The sequence below is a fragment of the Centrocercus urophasianus genome, unplaced genomic scaffold (assembly GCF_019232065.1).
Source record: "Centrocercus urophasianus isolate 14NV4802_14NV808 unplaced genomic scaffold, USGS_Curo_1.0 seq_18, whole genome shotgun sequence".
Taxonomy (NCBI): domain Eukaryota; kingdom Metazoa; phylum Chordata; class Aves; order Galliformes; family Phasianidae; genus Centrocercus; species Centrocercus urophasianus.
In genome coordinates this window covers 3200621-3220024 of record NW_024884733.1, presented here as the reverse complement: position 1 = coordinate 3220024, position 19404 = coordinate 3200621, and the positions used below count along the sequence as shown (strand labels likewise).

At 43.4% G+C, this 19404-nt stretch overlaps 1 protein-coding gene and 1 pseudogene across 5 annotated transcripts in view; both read right to left on the bottom strand.

Moving 5' to 3' along the window:
- RABGAP1L (RAB GTPase activating protein 1 like) overlaps positions 1-19404 on the bottom strand; it is a 206524-nt gene that overhangs the window by 105499 nt on the left and 81621 nt on the right. The gene's annotated exons all lie outside the window — the stretch shown is intronic.
- LOC122160474 lies at positions 2274-3427 on the bottom strand (annotated as a pseudogene).

The following is a 19404-nucleotide window of genomic DNA, read 5'->3' as shown; positions in this document are numbered from 1 at the left end:
CCAACAGTCCTGTTGGAGATGGGCCCATCAGCTCCAGCCCAAGCAGACCACTGCTTCTGGTGGCTCGTGTCAGTCTCTTTTCTCTCATCAGCATGAATATAACTATTCTTCTGTACCTGGCTATAGCAGGGAAGTGCTGCTGTAGCCTTCTCATAGGTAAAGGAGAAACAGCTCACATTTTAACAGGGCTGAGCCATCAATCTGCCGCACACTTGATGATATTTTTCTGCAAAAATCACAGCATATTAGATCAGCTACAAAATACCAATTCTGCATACACTCACTCGTTCTCCAAAAGGGAGTATATCCGTGACCTTTACTATCTTTGTGTTTTATTTCCTTTCCTCTGCTCTATTCAGCCTCTCTCTCTGGTATATACAGATACATAATTTACTCTCCTTTCTCTGCCATATCCTTTCTGAAAAGACGTTGTCAAAAGAAAAATGCTGTTTGTGCTACTGGGCAAGAGATCAATTTTTGAATATGCCAGGCTCAAATCATTGCCACTGGCACAGCAAGCTGAAGTCTGAGCTCCCCTTAAACACTTATCTTGAAAGCTCCCCGCTCTCCCCCAAGAGACAAGGAGCTCTGCACACCAGCAGATGGTTTTGGGGTCATTTTTATCCATGTAATGTATGGCCAGCATGAAGGGCCATGCACATCTAGGCATGACAGCATTTCAGTTTTGATTTTGTTCTATTTGGAGCTTTGTGTCACATTTTTAGGCAAACCTGATACCAAACATCCTTTTGTTAACATGCATTTTGTCTTCTGCTTCCTCTTGCCTTTAATAGCTGTTACCTCAGAAGGCTTGTCCCTGCAGAAGATCTGAAGCTCTATCAGACTAGGTGACAGACATGCTATCCAGGTTACTCACCATTAGTTCACCAAAAGTGCATAAGCATTATGCACTTTATTACCTCATGAACAGAAAAGCAAATATATGATTCACAAACTTATCTATTTAGTCAGTTACTTTTGTCCACGTTCCTTCTGGCTCGTTACTCTTCAAATCAGGCTTTTTTAGAAGTCTCTTCTATTAGAGATGCAACTGCATTTGTAAAGTTTGGAGAAAGTGTTCTCGTGATTAATCTGCAATTTGAAATTCAAACAGCCCTGACTCTGCCACCAACTCGCTGGGTAACTTCCAGAAGCAGGTGAGCCTGATTCTAACAAACAATACTTAGCTGCACACACAGCAGATGGCTGTGAAAAATGAAGTTGAAAATGTTTACAGAAAATCACAAAAGCAGTGTTTACGCATCCTGGGCTCCTACGTACCTATCTCAATTGAGTGGTACCAAACTTAGCTCAGTTTTATTAAGTGGCTTGAAATCTTTGCTACAAGAAGGATAAGAAAGAAAAATACTGTTACTGTTAAAAAAGACATCTTTAACAAGTCAATTTTGCAAAATAGTGCTTAGAAGATTTGTGCCCTGCAGTATTGCTGCCCAAGGAGATGTCTATCTTGTCAGTGTCTCTTCCAGCGTGGCTTTACAAATTCTGAAATTAAATTGATTTCTGGCAATTAGAAGATGATGTGATCGATGCAACCAGTTCATGTAAGATTGTAAAGAAATGGTTGCTTCTCCTTTACAGAATGAGTGACTCCAGGTCTAAGACAGAACACTAATGAAGTTCATAAACACAGGGTGCCTCCCAGCCCATGCTCCTTTTGGCATCTGCATAGCTTGCTGTTGGCAAAACATTAATATAAAGAGAAAATACTTCCATGTCAAGTAGGTTTATCTGCTTCAGAGTTTCTAGCTTTCAACAAGAAGGAAATGTCTTGGAGCACTACGCAGATAAAGATTTTTAAATGCTTAAGACTGTAGCTGAAGTGTGCATACTATTTCTTGAAAATGGAAACATCTGCCCTTCATGTTCTCAAACGCTGGGGTTCTTCCAATAATCCAGACAGAAACACTTCAGCAAGACCTGTGCTCAACAGAAATGTTCCCAAGACAAAAAAGCACCAATTCAGTTACCACCCAGATTCTCTCCCTGAAGACAGCTACATGATCCAAGCTACAACTTGGGATCCTGATACCCTTCATTTTAATACTTGCTAGTGACAACACTGCCTTTCTGTTTCCACTAAGTGAAGGTGCTTCATTATGCTGAGGCATATACTTCTGCGAACCGCTCTTCCAGAACTACTGAGATCAACAAACCTACTGCAGATTAATCTTTTCTATTCTTCATGTAAGAAATCCAAAAACTGATGGTGTCATTGACAGCATTTTGCATCCCTCAGTGCTCATATCAGAACATTAATACTGAAGACTCTGCATGTAACACAAAATCACCTTTCGATAGTACCTTGAAGTCTTTGCTTCAGCTGCAGGGCACCAAGCACTGCAGAAGAGGAAGGCCAGCCAGATGGAGAGGGACAAGAGCAGAAATATCACCACGGAGTTTTCATTCCTGCCTTTGGAAAACAATGCAGTTGTGGATATAGAATCATAGAACACAGCAGCAGACATCTGATGGTAGGCAACAGCCTGTTTGGACAAGTCATCATAAATGATCAATGCATGTTTTCCATTGTCTCTGAAGTATTCCCCTACGGAGCAGCCTGTGTAGGAGCCACTGAAGGGCTGCAGCATCAGACGCTGTCGCAGACACCACAATTGCGTACTTCATGGCATCTGAATCTGTGAGCCTCTTCACCAGCTGAGCAACATAGATCTCTTCTGGTTGATGGCAACGCAGACAAAGTACAGCTTCTTTTTCTCATCTGTTCCATCATTAAATCATTTCTGGTTGATTATTGTGTCAATGGCAATTGAAGTTTTCCCAGTCTGCCTGTCACCGACGATCAGCTCACGCGGCCCACGACCAATGGGCACCAAGTTGTCCACAGTTTTAATACCAGTTTGTATGGGCTTCTGCACAGAGATCCTGGGAATGATGCCAGGGGCCTTCAAGCCAACTCTTCTATGTGTCTTAGATGTAATTTCCCATCAACTGGATTGCCCAGGATGTCTACAACATGGCCCAGCAGCTCTTCCCCAACTGGAACATCCACAGTGGCACCAGTCTTCTTCACAACAATCCCTTCCTTCATCAGTCTGTCATTACCAAACACAACAACACCAACGTTGTCGGACTCCAGGTTCAAGGACATTCCCTTCGGCCCAGAAGAGAACTCAATCATTTCTTCTGCTTGGACATTTCATACGCCATACACACGGGCAACACCATCACCAACTGAGTGCACACAGCCAGTCTCCTCAAGTTCAGCAGAGGCATCAGCTCTCAAAATACTTTCCTCAAGAACAGAAGATACCTCAGCAGTGCCTGTTTTCTGAAAGCCCATTAAGGAGGCACGGATGTTTCTGGTAGCAACAAATGCTGCACCAAGGGTGTTTCTGGAAATCAGCAGGGAGCGGGCGAGGACGGCGGCCACACAGGTGCACAGCATGGCAGCAGCGGAGAGCAGAGAGGGGGGCGGGAAGCAGCAGGCGGCCCACAAAGCGCTCTCTCTACAAAATGGTGACACCACGCTCCCTACCATCCGCTGCATTGTGTGCATTTATTTCTGAGTACCTCACCAGATCTTTGGGAATGCCACCCTGAATACAGCTGCTGAAACCACAGCCCACAGGTGGCACGTGCTGTGAAGGCAGCTCTGGAATATGCTGCAAGACGAACCCCAGACATAAACAACTTAGAGACGCTGACACAGGGGGCTGCAGCTGTGCTTCCACTCTTTCAAATCCTCTCCTGCCACAAGGAGAGGAAATGCAGCATGAAGGGGCTTTCACCTCCTGACAATACTTCATACAGACACAAGTGACTGCAAGCAGATGCTGCCTAGGCTAACAATTAGCTGCCTATACCTAGGTTTATCAGCAGAAGATTTTAACACAACTGTAGATGAAGTCACAAAGAACACTACAAGAAGGACAGAATCGCACATCAGCTAGTCTGTGCTGACTGTATCACAAGCAAAAGCAGTGCTTTCAGGCTACAATTCCTTAATTCAGTGTAAGCCCCAGAAGTCCCTTAAGTCCCACTCTCACTGGCTGAGCAAGCAGTGCGAATGCCACATGTGGCAATGGGAGGGCCGTGCTATAGAGCTCTGCCTGTAATTGGGACCTATGGGGCTGCGTGTGAATCATCAAAAGCAGCTCCATTTCTGCCTCTGTGTTTTGTTCCAGTGCATTGCTATAGTTTGAAAACGAAATTTGCCTTAGATTCAGCACCACCTAACACTCAGGTCAATGCAGTACAGACATTAGAGAGCATTTAGCTGGTCATATATAGGTCATAACAATAAAGACCAGACAGTGCAAGGATGGCACTGCACACTAAAATAATCCTAACTCAGTTTCAATGATATGTGTTTTCTATATACCACTTCTCAGTGTGTCTGAACACTTCTCAAGCAGTTTATATAACCACTGCACAGGTACAAGCAGATTACAGCTGCTCCTTCTCCCTGGAAGCAGCCAACAGAGCCTACATCCACCCCTTATTTTATGATTATGTTTAGTTTATTCCAGTTACTCTGATTACAGTGGGATGCTGATCTGAATTTACTGATAATGCAAACATTCCACAGTGAGCTCTTTTTTAATCCCTTGGTTTTCACAAGTAAGGCATGAAAAAAACCTGCATTCTCCATGATGGAACAGAAGTGCATTTGCTTCAATATGCTGATTCTAAGCAGACCAACGCTGATCTTCTTAGCATCTCTGACAAGGGGTAACCTTGATTCAGCTTCCTCCTTTTTACCCCTCCTGGCTTTGCGAACCGAATACTCGACATGAACTGTATTACTTCATTACACGTGTGTTTGCCTGAGGTGAAGGAAGGGCTCCAGCTGGAGAATGAATGATCTCAAGTACTTCACAGGAGTGATTAGGGAAGGCTGGTCATCGGCACAACAGGAAAAGCAATTTTGCCAGACCGCCACAGCGCAGAGCTGTGCAGCACAAGGAGGGGGGGAAAACAGAGAGACGAGAAGCAGACTAAGGCTGTAGGGACAGAAAGGAAGACAAGAAATGATGGTGAAATGGAGAGGAACAAGAAGAAATAATGGGGAATAAAATATAGTATGGAAGAGAAAAGACAAGTACCAGAGAGGTTATATTTAGTTCTCGCCAGCTCAAAAAAGGAAGCTATAAATCAAATATCCTCATTTAAATCAGTGAAAATCAGTCTGAAAGAAAATCCAGATTGGTTTTGTACTGTGCAGGGTACCGAATTCTATAAAATCTAGTTTCAGCTATTACACTGATGAAAAGGGCTTTTTCTCCCTCTTATTATAAATATATTCTCTATTATTAAAACGATCCTGCTATCAAGAATTCTGTAACTCCTACAATATACAGCTGATATATGTTAAAATTTTTCATTTCTTAAAGCTGCTTATCTGCTCTGGGATTAGCAAAGCGCATTCTGCATACAGCTGCACACTTCTCTACTTGATGGCAGCCTGAAACCAAGAGCAGAGAGAACACGGCCCCCGCTGCAGTGCTCCTTTTCTCCTGGCTGCTCGCAGGCACTGCTGAAAGCAATGCAGGACAGTTCTCATTACTGCTCCTGACAGGCATTCCTGTCCATGCCTGCACCATGCTTCATCGCACTTCTGCATGGACACAGTGTGTGATTCTTAGATGGCTGACCTCGGCTCACCTAGACTAAGCTCTGTGTTTCAGTTGGGTATTTGCAGCTTTCATCTCCAAGTACAACTGACAACGTACAAACTGAAGGAGATATTAATTGAAACATCTACTTAAAAAATGCATAAATGTGCATCAGAAAGCACCACAAATACAGATCATTTCTCACTACTTCTCAATCTATGTTTCCCTCTCACCATGCTTTCATTTTGACATGCAGCCATTTATGCCAGGCACCCATATTTCTATGTAGGTAATATGCATGAGTCAAACAACATTTCTATTTTTTCTGCTTTCAGAGGGTGTTCCTTCTGGAATACATGGTAGCCTCTGAGGTATCTGTGATTCTACCTCAATAATAGCCTACGCTGCATCAGATCACAGAAATGAGACCCACCCAAGTTTTGGGTTGTTCAATGTGGGAAGTCTATTCCAGAAGGTCAAAAGCAATTTATGAAGCCACCTTCTGCATTTAGTTCTATTTTGACACACAGTGCCTTACAGGTTTATAAGAATGTGCGCATCATCACTTCCAAGCAGTGCAGAACACGGGCAGAGGATTAAATGCGTCCCAAAGAACACTGCGTGCTTCTCAAACCCGTTTTTTTTCTCAGTCGCAAAGTAAGGAATAAACAACGAAGGACAAAACTATTTGACAAACTATGCAAAAGTTATTTGTATTGCCCACAAACATAAACAGACCAGGAAAGTCAAAAAACAAAGGAGAAGTACTACCAACACCAACAACTAACAACAACAACGTTCAAGGAATGTTTGGACGTTGTGCTGAGGGACATGGGTTAGTGAGAACTATCGGTGATCAGCGGATGGTTGGACTCGGTGATCCTGTGGGTCTTTTCCAACCTTGGTGATTCTATGATTCTATGAACTACTGCTTTATGACGTACAAGGCACATCCACCCAATGTGCCAGCCTACACGGTGGATTCGTTCTCCCTCAGCCTGAATAGCTTGCTGGGTGCAACACCCACTCATCAGCTGGCCAGGACATGCCAGTCCTGAGCACGTTCCCAGTACTTTCACCTTCTCAAGGCCAAGGTAGAAAATTGAATTTGCTGTCACAGAAAAGCGAGCTGCAGGCTCTCATGGAGAGGTTAAGCAGAGAGAAAAGATCAACAACCGTATATATAAATGTCTGTCAAGATAAAAGATGGAAAACATCGAAAGCATTATATAACGCCACATCTGATTCTAAACAGAGTGGGGTACAAAAGTTTTCCATTGTGTATCAGCAGCTTTTTCTGCAAAGAATCAGTAAGTGTAAACATGGATGGCTATTTATAGGCAATACAAAATACGTGTCCAGGAAACACCTGGAGCCTCTCACTTCTTGCTTCCATACAGTGTTCTTCTATGGCAGCCTCCTCTTTCCAAGGTTTTTCTAAATCAGAAAAGATTTTATCTCCAGAGATTGCTACAGTATTTGATGTGAAGCCTGATTTCTTGCAAAGCTATCAGAGAACTACGTATCCTATTAATAATGAGAATTTAAATACATTACAGCACACATCTCACAGTAAGGTAGGGAGTTATTTATTGAATAGATAATGCCAGCTTTGTAATTGGCTAAGCTTTTATCTAGAACAGGCTGCACAGAGAGGCTGTGGATGCCCCGTCCATCCCTGGAGGTGTTCAAGGCCAGGTTGGATGGGGCCCCTGGCAGCCTGGGCTGGTATGAAATGTGGAGGTTGGTGGCCCTGCATGCGGCAGGGGGTTGGAGATTCATCATCCTTGAGATCCCTTCCAACCTGGGCCATTCTGTGATTATCTAACTTTTTAACTCCATTATCTCTCTCTTATCCTGCTCTTAAAAACACGCAGGGTGACAGTGGCTCAATCAGCAGATAGCTACAATCAGGCTCACAGCTTGCTATTTTTAGTTCAGCTTTGCTTTGTGCCGTAGAAAAAAAGACACAATTTAGAGGTTCAGACTGAACACAGATTTTGAAATTATTGCTACGGTTTTTCTCCACCTGAATTCACCATTTCAAAGAAAGCAGTACAAAAATGACCTAAAAGTTGTACTCAATCTGAGAACCACTGTCAGCTACAAATCAAAACAAAGGGGGAAACTGAAATGACACAGAAAAAAAGAAGTATGGGGAAAGTAAGGTTCCCAGTTTAAAACTTCAGAGAGCTATCAAATCTAATATACCATGACTAGGATTTTTCAGTTAGCTTACATTACATCATACACTGAGCTGCTTAAAGAGCCCATCACAACACAGGCAGCAGAGCAAAGGGAAGGAAGGGCACAATGTACGTTTGGCACAGCTCAGCCTGGTCTTTGAGACAGCTCAGACCGAGCAGGACTGATGGATTTCCACCTTGCCATGCAGAAGGCAAATATTCAGCTGTGTTAGGGTTCCTAACAGCCCCGGACATGCCAACTCAGCACTTCCCAGCTGACCACACGACACCACCTCCTCCAGCGAGCACATTTTGGTTGGGCTCCCAGTGATTAGGTCAGGGCTCATAGGTGCCATTTTCAAGAGAAAGCCATACCATCCAACAGCACTAATGGTCCCTGATTCTCAGACCCAGGATGTAATTAATCCATGCACATTTTAGATTGCAATGATATTACTTAGGAAAGAATATTACTCTGTCAATCATTTCAAAAGTAAGAAAGGCACATTATCACAACAAACTTTTGTTTTCACAAAGGAGACTATTTGTTAAATAAAGTTGTGGGTTGTTTTTTTTTTCTTCTACGCAAAGACTTTTTTCATTCCCCCTTATCTTATCCATCCTCTCTTGCTTGCATGCCCTTTAACATAAGAAAACAAAATACTAAATATATGAAATGCTGACTTAAAAGGAATATTTGTCATTCCATTTGCCAATCACACAACTGCCTGTCATTCTCAGCCATCCCAGATATGTCATGAGGTTCTTCAGAGAAGAAATATACATAATGCATAGAACTTCAAACAAAGTAGCTTTTACCTTGGACTGTTTTCTCCAGTGCACCGTTCCAAGAAAGCAGTATAAAACACTACAAAAGGGCAATACGTTAAATTTGCAGAGGGGTCTTTTATTTGTCTTTGAAATTATTCATTACGAACAAATGCTCTGAGAGAAGAATTCATCAATAATTGATGGAATGAGAGCAAGAAACTTGCAAGAGAGAAATAAACAATACTGAGAAACCTCAGAAGAAAAATGAGGAGGAAAATGCTCACCAGCAACACCGTTAGGGGTTACAACACCATTCCCACTCACCACTGGCACTGCAATCATCACACTGTAAAGCAGCAGACTAGATAAGTTGTTTAGAGGTTGTAACGGACCCATGAAACAACACCAAACTGATGACTGATACCAAAATGTAACAGAGTACACTTCACACACAGACCGAAATGCATCATTCTCACTTTAGGTGCAAACCAACTGTATTCTTCAGCAATTTTTTTTTCTCCACACTTCTTTCCGAGAAAACTACCTAGAAATGCATCAATGGTGTGGAGCTACCCTTTTCTTCTTGAGGAAACAAGCACAGACCTTTGGAAAAATAAAACAAAGTCTTTAACTATGAATCTATAGCGATGCACCACTGAGGATTACTTCCAACTCAGCAAATGAAACCCAAGTAGCAGCGGTAACAGCGTCCTGTGGTTGCAGGAGCTGCCCAAACATCTCCATGCAAACTGTAACATCAAATCACATCAGTGTTTCAAACAGGACCCGGCACCACAGAGAGAGTACCAACGGATGGCTTCTGCCTGGCTCCTGCTGCTGCATCTGCTCACCAAAACCATGCCATTTTTTTTTCAAGGCTTCAAGGTGAACATGTGTAAAGTGAATGATGAAAAGTACTTTTCTCACTTACCATGCTGAAACCGCCCTTACCGAGCAGCGCGCATCGCCAGCCTGCCTGGTCATCGTAAGACACGGCTCGTACAGATGGTGGTGGCACACTGGAACAGGTTGCCCAAGGAGGCTGTGGATGCCCCGTACCTGGAGGCATTCAAGGGCAGCCTGGTCTGGTGGTTGGCGACCCTGCACATAGCAGGGGGGTTGGATCTACATGATCATTGTGGTCCTTTTCAACCCGGGCCATTCTATGAATCTGCGAATCTATACTGAATTTCGTATACGGTATACAAATACTGCAAGGCCAAACGACGGCACTTAAACCCTAAATAGAAGTCATAGTTCAGTTGGAAGTAAAGAGGATCAAAGACACCGAGTGCCACTTCAAGCCAAAGGCTCTGCTGACACAGGAGTGGGCCCCAGCCATCAGAGGCTGGCAGGCAAAACCCGATGGAGCCCTGCTCACCAGGGCTGCTCTCTGCCAGGGGATGGCTCTTTGCTCCGCTAGAAGCCTGTGCTGCTTCCTGCATTTCCCAAACACTTCTCAAGTATTTCAGTACCATCTCAGACAACTTTCCTTTAATGTTTTTTCTAGGCACAGCAATAATATTCTGCAATATTTCTCAGATTTGAAAATCCATTGAAACCAACACACAAAGCATAAAAATAATTTTTCAGGGTAAGGACTTAGGCACAGAAGATCAAACCTTGGCCGTAAGACTCTGCTGCCAGGTACCTGAAGCCAAAAATAAAAAGCTCAGCTACAAAGAGATCGAACGCAGCCAAGTTAATTTTGTACAAAAGCATAGGAAAGAAGAGGGCAGTACACCGTGAGAGAACTGGATTTCAGATCTCCCATCTTTTGCTAAGAGATGTACAATACTGACAGCACAGATGGCACCAGCTCAGTCCTAATCAAAACTAATGAAGTTGAACTTGATACACAACCCTGTAATGAGCAGAATGTATTTTTGTTTTCCCAGTCATTTGAAAGTTATCACACAGCAACAGAATCATTAAGCCAGCACATTAACTGCACAATGTATTGTAACAGAGATAGCACTTGGGAACACCTGAGAAAGGCTGTAGAAAACAAGGATACATATATTTTTTAACTGAATTGTATATGGCTTTCCTGACCCAATACAAAGTCTCACTGGCATCACATATCCATAACCCATAAAGGAAGAAGTCACGTTCTTACTTAAGATTTCTTACTTAACAGAAACTTCACAAGGTATCACATTTTAGAAAAATTACCCACTCATTAGCATTTAAATTCATATATTGCATGTACCCAGCAAAGATCATGGTAATGAGCTAGATGACATTTCACTTTGCTAGCAGCTACAGCATTAAAGTCTTCATGCTTGAGGGGCAGAGATAAATGAGGAGAAAGTGGAATAACGGAACAGACTCACCAAGACCACCATGTCAGTGCTTCACTCAACACAAAACTAAGTAGCCTGCATTTTCGCTTTGATTCTTTTAAAAATAAGAGTATAAAATACTTTGTAATGACTCATACCGAGGAGGCAGCAACAGCTCAGGTGCTGGACTGGGCATCTGGCAAACACACAACGCACAGACAAACAATAAGAGCTGTGAAGGGACAGGAGACTGCTTGGCCAACAAGAAACTTCAAAAAGATCCCTGCTCTGCCTTCTCACACAGCCCAAAGCGTGGAGGTTCAGGACTGTGTGCATCTGCAGCTGGATTGCTCTGCCACAACGGACTGTGTACAGCTTGAATGGGAATGCCTTCAATTAAACCCAACCATACGTGCCTAGGTTAAGCACTGAGCAAACCGTGTTTCACCTGAGCTTTGCAAAAGGTTTGCGATGAAAACAGGAAAATTAGGCACCCTAACAAACCCTGCCTGATGCTTCCTTTCTGAGCAAAACAGCTGGAGCAAGAAACATAGTAGAAAAGATACCACTCATGTAAGGAACCCATCCCCGCTAGCATTTTTATTAATTACTTTCATAAACATATATTGTGCCTTGCAATTAAAATTCCATGCGCCGAGTTGCCATGGCAGCACAACTTCTCCAGAAGAAGAAATTGCCAGAGCTCAGCTGTGAGTGGTGCCTGGAGCTGGGCAGGAGCCTTCTGTGGCAGGTTTGCAGGGCACCCAGGGGGGACAGGGCACAACGGAGAGGAAAAAACAGCTTCCTTGGTTCCTAGTGCAGAAATCAGTGCAAGAAGAGCCTGCTGCATTTCCAGGGAGGCTTCAGAGGAATGCAAATGATGCCTTTTCCCTCCGATGGTCTGCTCCATCTCCTAATAGCTGGCAGCAGTGCGGGCAGATGGGCTGCAGCTATAAATAGGGCTGTGCCAGCTGCCCGCCCGTCCCTGTGCCATGCCCGCCATGCTGCTCTCTGCCAGCACTGGGGCATGCAGTGCCCGGGCGAGAGCCAGATAATGAGGTGAGCAACGAGCTGCTTGCACTGTAATTAGCTCCTGGGATGATATCCCTTGCTGTAAAGGAAGCTATGAATGCGACAGAAACTCAGAGGTATAATTAATAACACCGCGCGTTGTCTGCAGGCGCTTAACATTCAAGCAGAATTCTTCACCATGACACCATTCTTGCTTTTGGTTACATAGAAATTAGTAATAGATAAAAATAAACCTCAAACACCAACCGCAGCAGCCAAAAATAATCCAGCTGGGGAGCCAAGCCTAGCCCTGTGCATGAGTCAGCAGCAGGCAGGCGGGCGCATGGTGAGGTGCAGAGTTTGCCCATCCCCATCAGAGCAGTGCCTGGCACACCAACAGACCCTCCTCCTGCTGTTCCAAGGCAGATGAATGACCCAAAAGCATCTCCTTGCTCCTAGCGCAGCTCACTTTGCACAGATGCACCAAAGCCAGCAGCAGGCATGTCGCTGTGAGGCTTGCAGTGCAAAATCTTTCATGCAGTCCCCAGGATGCAGGTGATCCCTGGGAGCACACCTGTCTGACAGGGCTGATAAAGCTGGCATTTCACCAGAAGAACACACTGCAATGTGTTGGCTACAAAATCACCGCCAAATGATGTAGCTAATTTGGGAAAAAAGACACGGTGTTTTGTTATTCTTTTTCTCTCCCCCTCTCTTTCATGATTACAGACTTGGGGCTTGATTCTGCTTTCCCTGTGTCCAGCAGCAGCACTGCCACTGAAGCAGCACCACAATGGCCTTACAGCTCCAAAGGAGAAGCTATCTCTACACATTAAGGCTTAGCACCAGAAATTACACCAAATTCTGCAATGTGTTTCTCACATTTACAAATCTATGTTCACAGAGCTGTTATCAATAGACTGAGCAAGCACATTTTGCTTACGTTTTTAAACACTGTAATTTTCCTTGAGTACGTTTGTCATATTGCACATACTTCCTCAATAACCCTAATGCTTTCAAAATGGAGCTCTCGTTTCTCTGCTAATCTATGTAAACATTCTACACAGCAGATCAAGGGAAGCAATTATTCTTCTGCACTCAGAGCTGGTGATGCTGCATCTTGAATACGCTGTGCACCGATGGGATGTTAGGAAGGCAGAGAACCCAGCACAAACCACAGCAGATTCAAAACCACACTGGAGGTCTCCAAGACCTCACCAGACCAAGGTACAGACCAAGGTACACTATCCCTGATTGAGGGATAGTGCAAGTCATGCTCTGGGAAGGACGCTGGGATGGCTGACCTTCAGCCCAGATGTTCCTTCCCCATCTCTTTGAAAGGTCCTTCAGTCCTACAGCGCATCTTATCCAGGCGCTGTTTCTATTTGGGACCTCTGCTACAAGGATCAGAGTTCTCCAAGCAGACCTGGGGAAGGGAAAAAGAAATTCTGAGGTGGTAAGCGAGGATTCCTCTCAGGAATCAGGCTTCAAACTTTGGTTTCAAGTCACCTGCTGTACTCAGTTTCCCCCAGCTCGCTGCCTGGTTCCAAAGGATGGAACCTGCCAGGCACTGCCACTTCCCTCTGATGCCCACCAGGATCCTCCAAGCCTCCTTATCCTCAGTGTGAGCACACACAGGGCCTCTGCTCAGAGCAGCTCAGTGCATGCACAGAGCAAGGCAGAGAGCAGGCGGCAGTCACTTCAGCAGCTATGGAACAAGTCAGTAGGAGGAGACAGCAAATACTCACAAGGTAATCTTTCTGACAAGGTAATCTTGAACACACTTTAACCCACGTATTGCTAACTTACACCGTCTTGACACTTTAAATATCCACTTTTCCTTCACAGAGAATTCTCCTTAGCAGCAGAGCCTGAGAAACAGGAATGTTCATTGCCTCTTCCTGGGTAGCTGGCAGACTTTGCGTTTCTCATAAGTGACTATCAAAGATTTTTTTTTCAATTACATGCTCAGATTGCCAAATTGGGTAAAACACATCCTCTGCAGAACTTTCATCTCATCCTTGAAAAGATAAAGTCATCTGTCTGAACAGGCTAAAAAGCACACAAGAGATTTCTTGTGCGCACAGAGAAATACGAATCCATGGGGAACTTGAGGCATCATCAACAAGGCTTAAAAAAATTCTTACCTCTACAGAAACATACAGCTAAACTCCTGCCATTTCAGTGCTCCTCAGCTTTCCTCAGGGAATGACAGAGTGGCTGAGGTTGGAAGGCACCTCTGGAGATTGCCTGCTCCTCTCTACAGCCAGGAGCTGCTTAGGATCACCTTCAGGCAGCAGCTGAGCACCTCCTGGGGTGGAGATCCAGCAGCTTCTGGCAGGTGACTGTCATGACATCCAGTGAAAAAATAAAAAACGGCTTTTCTTTCTGGAGATGTGTACATTTAGAGGGCATGAACAAGACTTGTTCCATTCCTGCAGCAGACAAGGCGTTTCCATCACAGCGAGCTTCCAGGCCACAAACAAGTGTTTTGACTGTAAAACATTAAGCTCCAAGCACTACAGGAGAGCAGCAGAACAAAAGATTTTTATCATTACTCTTCATGCTTTAATTACCTTTATCAAATGCCATCTGAGACTAGCTATTTTTAAATCCCTCCACTTCATCTGTAATTAAACTGACTTAGCACAGATTTGATTCTTCCCTACACAGCTCTATCCTAAATAAAACTCGGTACTTTTGTGTAGAAAGTTCCTGAGGATATTTACAGACCAACCAATCTGAAAACAGCAGCATCCAGAATCGCAATTCTGGGTTTGAGCTGTCAGTCAAACCCAAACAAAACCTACAGTCAGGAAACAAAAGCAATATACTGAAACCATAGGATCACAAAGATTGGAAAAGACCCCCAAGATTTAGCACTGCAAAACACTCCAGTATCAGAGGCAGCTGGAGATTAAAAAATTTGGTTTGATGCGGTGGAAATGTAATTTGTGATCATTTAAATACAAACTGACACCGTGTCTCCTATTATTACTTATGCGGCGCTCTTTTTTATGCGTCCCTTTGGAGGATGAAAACCAAAATGTCACTTTCCTTTTTATTCATTAATTACTTTCAGTCATTTCTTTTGCAGCTAATATCTGTTCCTAAAAAGTGTAATATTTGCAAAGAAGAAAATGAGACATTAAGTACTTTTATTAGCTCCTAATTACTCCTATTATAAACTGTCGCTGTTACTTAGCAATTTCTTCTTTTCCTGAGCAAAACCCATCTTAAAGCAAGGACAGAATTCAGTGCAGCCTTTCCATACCCTACTCAGACAGCAGCCAAAGCAGCTCTTGCTCAAACGCTCACAGGATGCTCACATTGCAGGAGGGCACAGCAGCTCACGGGGGAGAAAACAAATCCACGCATCACCACGAGAAACCACATGGAGGAAACGAAATCCTTGGCAGAGAGGCTATGGACACAAGTTTAAAGGGTGGAGAACAGGAAGCAGGCACAGAGATCCCAAAACATTAAAAATTCAGGCTGTGCGATTTAAAAGCTTCTTTCTTTGACCCATTCAGAGCTGGATCAATAAATGCTTTTGAGGAATATTCTTAGCATCGTGTGACTTGCAGATACGTGTTAACTCAGAATATAATGCACATCTCCACTGTTCTGGCACCCTAAAGGAGTGCTAAGTATAGCTCTGAATCCGACGGTATTTTTTGAAATACCTCATTTGTTCCCTCCGTGTTCTTCTGCTTTGATAATTGTTTCTTTTCATCCCTCCCTGACTCACGCACAGAGGCGACCAAAGGAGAATGAACAAATAGAGGTGGGAGGAGAGTGGAGAAGTGGCACTGACTTGAAAAGCTTTGAATACCTTCAATCATCCGGAAAATCACAAGCAGCAACCTTTTAACTTTGGTAATTAAAGACTCATGACACGTACTGCTGAACAGCTTCAGCAGTTCACTACTACATACAATTACATTTTCGAGGCTTTTCCGCATTTTTTGCTGCTTCTTTATTTTCCAATACAGCATTTCAACTGTTGCACTTTGGATGTCATGCTGGAAAATTGAAAAAATAAGTACGCATGATCATGTCTACAACATTAAGATATTAACTCATTTATAAACCCGTGGCATCTAAAATTTTAGGTTCCTCCTTCCTATACCTTCTCAGTCTCCATTTTCTGCCTGATTTTAGCAGCAGGTATTTCAAAAATACAATATGTAATCCTCAATAGAGAGCTTGCCGTGCCATGTTCCGTGCAAACCCGCACAGGATTGCATTTGATAACTGGTCACATTTCAATACGAAACTGAGTTTGTAAGACCTAAAAACAGTTCCATACTCCCTACAATTCAAAGACAACAGCAGGTCAATGCGCTGCACTGCAACCCAGAATTTGGATACATCAGCATCTCCCAGCTGATCACAGGGAAGTCATAAAGTGATGATATGTATTTAAATACATTTTATTATGTATTATTATATATATTAAAAAAAAAGTATTTTCAATCAAATTGAAAGGCATGGAAATAACGTAACATAGACAGAAAGCATGGCTGTACAATAAGGTGACTGCAGGCTCCTTCTCTTCAAGGAGATGCTTCTTCAAGGGGAAACAGCAGTAATTCTATCACTGCTCTGGCCCAGGAGTCCGGGCAAACAGAATGAATTCGAAAGTAATCCATGTCAGACCCGTTACTATCACAACATACATTTCCTTGACATTAACAGAGACCAACAGACACAAATAAAGTGCAGACGGCAGATAATCTGTTTATGTTTCTGCTCTGCTTTTTAGGTAAGAATGGATTTTGTGAAATGAAAGGGCTCGCTGAAAGCTTTATGCAAAGTTCTTTTTCCGGCACTTATTTAAGAATTCTTGAAATTAAAAGGATGAAAACAGTGCCTGGTTATTTCTCCTGAACAGCCTTCCATTGCTACGAACAAGGCTCTCCATAGCCAGGCGTTTAATCTTCTTTATCCTATGCAGCTGAGTTTAAGAAAATCAAGTCACTGTTTACTTTTAACTCCAAAAATACAGATTTTATCAAGGCCTTATCAATAGACGTAGAGCTGAGAGCAGTGGGTACCCCAGTACCTCTCACCACACACTTTCTGGCACGGTACAAAGAATTAGCTCTCACTAAGCTACAATCCACACCTTTCCATTGCTCGCTGCTCATTGGGCAACTGCAGCCTTTCCATGGGCAATTCAAAGCACACCCTAGGAAAAACAACCCTCACTCCTACCCCAAGGCAGACTGACCAGAGCCAAGGGGCAGGAGCTCAGCCCCATAGCTGGGGCTCTCACCTCACCCTCATCAGCATCACTCCTGGCTTTGCCCTGAGCTCTTCACACCATGGATTACTTTGCTGAGAATAAATACTGCTTTTTTTTTTTTATCCATGTATCCATTGCAAAGTATTTTCCCAGCCTGCTGCTATAATAGAAAAGCAGGCTTACAAATGGATCCACACATTATGGATGGGTAGACAACTCAACGAAGGCAGCAAAAACTACTGCTTTTTTAAATACAAATGGGGAATATGAGAATAATAACTATTAGTACACATTCAATAGATGCAACGAACTAAATTCTATATGTATATATAATGCATTAGATGCTAAAGCATTAATTAAGAAGCAAATTATATTAGCATTTCACTTCTGAGAAGAATGTGACCCACTATAATTAAGACAAATGCCTACACGATGGGCACATATAGCACATAAAACATTATTCACTGTAACTGAAATAGGAACATTTGATACTACAGCCTTTTCTAGGCAGGTAGGTGCCACTGAGGACAGCATCACCCTGCTGACCTCAACACCCTTCAGCTCTGCAGACCATCCTGTGTCTCCTTTGTAGAACCATGTAGGGTTTGGCAACATAAGGCTGTACTGAACTATTCTGTGTTGAAAAGGCAAGAAAATCCTCAAGTACTGCTTTAAAAAATCAGGTGAGGAGGCTCTACAAAACTCTGTCTATATGCTGAACACATGCTCCATGACAGTAACTTTCATCCTGCCAACTGCACATAAGTACTGATACCATTCAAGCACCATCTTGTAACTGGAAGCATCTGTGTGTATTGTTTCTGTTTTAAATCTATTTTAAAGGCTTCATCATCACTTCATGACCTGGCTTCCTTATCTTGTCATTTCTATGGTATTCCTTACAACAAATAACAAGGCCAGCTTTCAGCACCCAATTACAGGGACAATGTTACCCTGTAAATGCATAAGACAGCTTCTCATTGAACTTGCTCTCACCAATACATCACTACCAGTGATGCACTCTGATAGATTCTAGTCTTGTTTCTTACGGAAATAAACCCCCCCCCCAGCCTGTGTGGGGCTCCTGCCTCCCTCCTTCTGGATCTCAAGGGACAGGAGGAAGGGATGCTCTCCAACCAGCACCTAACACAGAGCTGCTCCACACTGCCCATCCTACTTATAGACAAACTGTTTATGACTGTCATGACAGAAATGGAAAATTAATGACTTCAGGCCCATTATTTTCACTAAATTACATTTTTCCTTGCCTCTGCAATCACTGTTGGGCAGCACAGATTCGTAAAGCTGCTAATTTCTTGTGCCTGTGAATAGCTAGCTGCTTCCTAACACATATGGATGACACCTGCATGTTCACAGAATGGCCCAGGTGGGGAGTGACCTCAAGGATGATGAATCTCCAACCCCCCTGCCACATGCAGGGCCACCAACCTCTACATTTAATACCAGCCCGGGCTGCCCAGGGCCCCATCCCTGAATACTACGTCGATGACTCATGGGTTACTCTGAGTAGGGAAAGGTAATGTCCTTCACAAGATCTCCCTTGCTTACATTTTGCTTACATTCTTCTTTGTGACACAGATTTTGCCTGAAATTCAGGTAACTCTGAACAAGCTGTCCTCATTCCCATTTCTTCTCCGTAGCTCACTTTGAGGAAAAGTACATTATTTTCTAGCATTCAAATTAGTTACCCTCCGTTTCTTCCAGAAAGGGCATCACAGCTTACTCTTCCATACAGAGATCTGTAATCTTTACTTTGGGGGTCAGCTGGGCTTTAATCATTATTAAAATAAGCGCGCCCTGCTGTCTCCTTGTTAGCACCGGGCCTTAGCTGCTCCCACGGGGAGGCAGAAGGCCTGAGGCATTTGCACAGACAGGGCGAGAGGCTAACGATAAAAACCTGTCGACAAAATCTGCAAAATGGAGAAGCTGAGGAACACCACCATACTAACTGCAGATACATGTATTCACAGTGGTAATACCTGCCTTCTGGTGTTTGCCCCAAGAGCAGCCCACTCCAGAAATACATTTCAATATGACACAGCCCAGCAAGACCATTGAGAATACAGCACATACACCTCAATAAGAAAACAGTGGAAAACAGCTTGCAACAAGTCTTTGTTTCTCTTGATTTCTTTTTTCCACACGTTTTCATCCCAGTTGAAAATGCTCCCAGTTCCAATTACAACTTTGAATGTCTTTGAAATGTTTCGATCAACAAAAACTTACTTGCTTCGCAACTGCTCTTCATTAAGTATTAATTGCCTGTGCCCTAGAGACTTCCA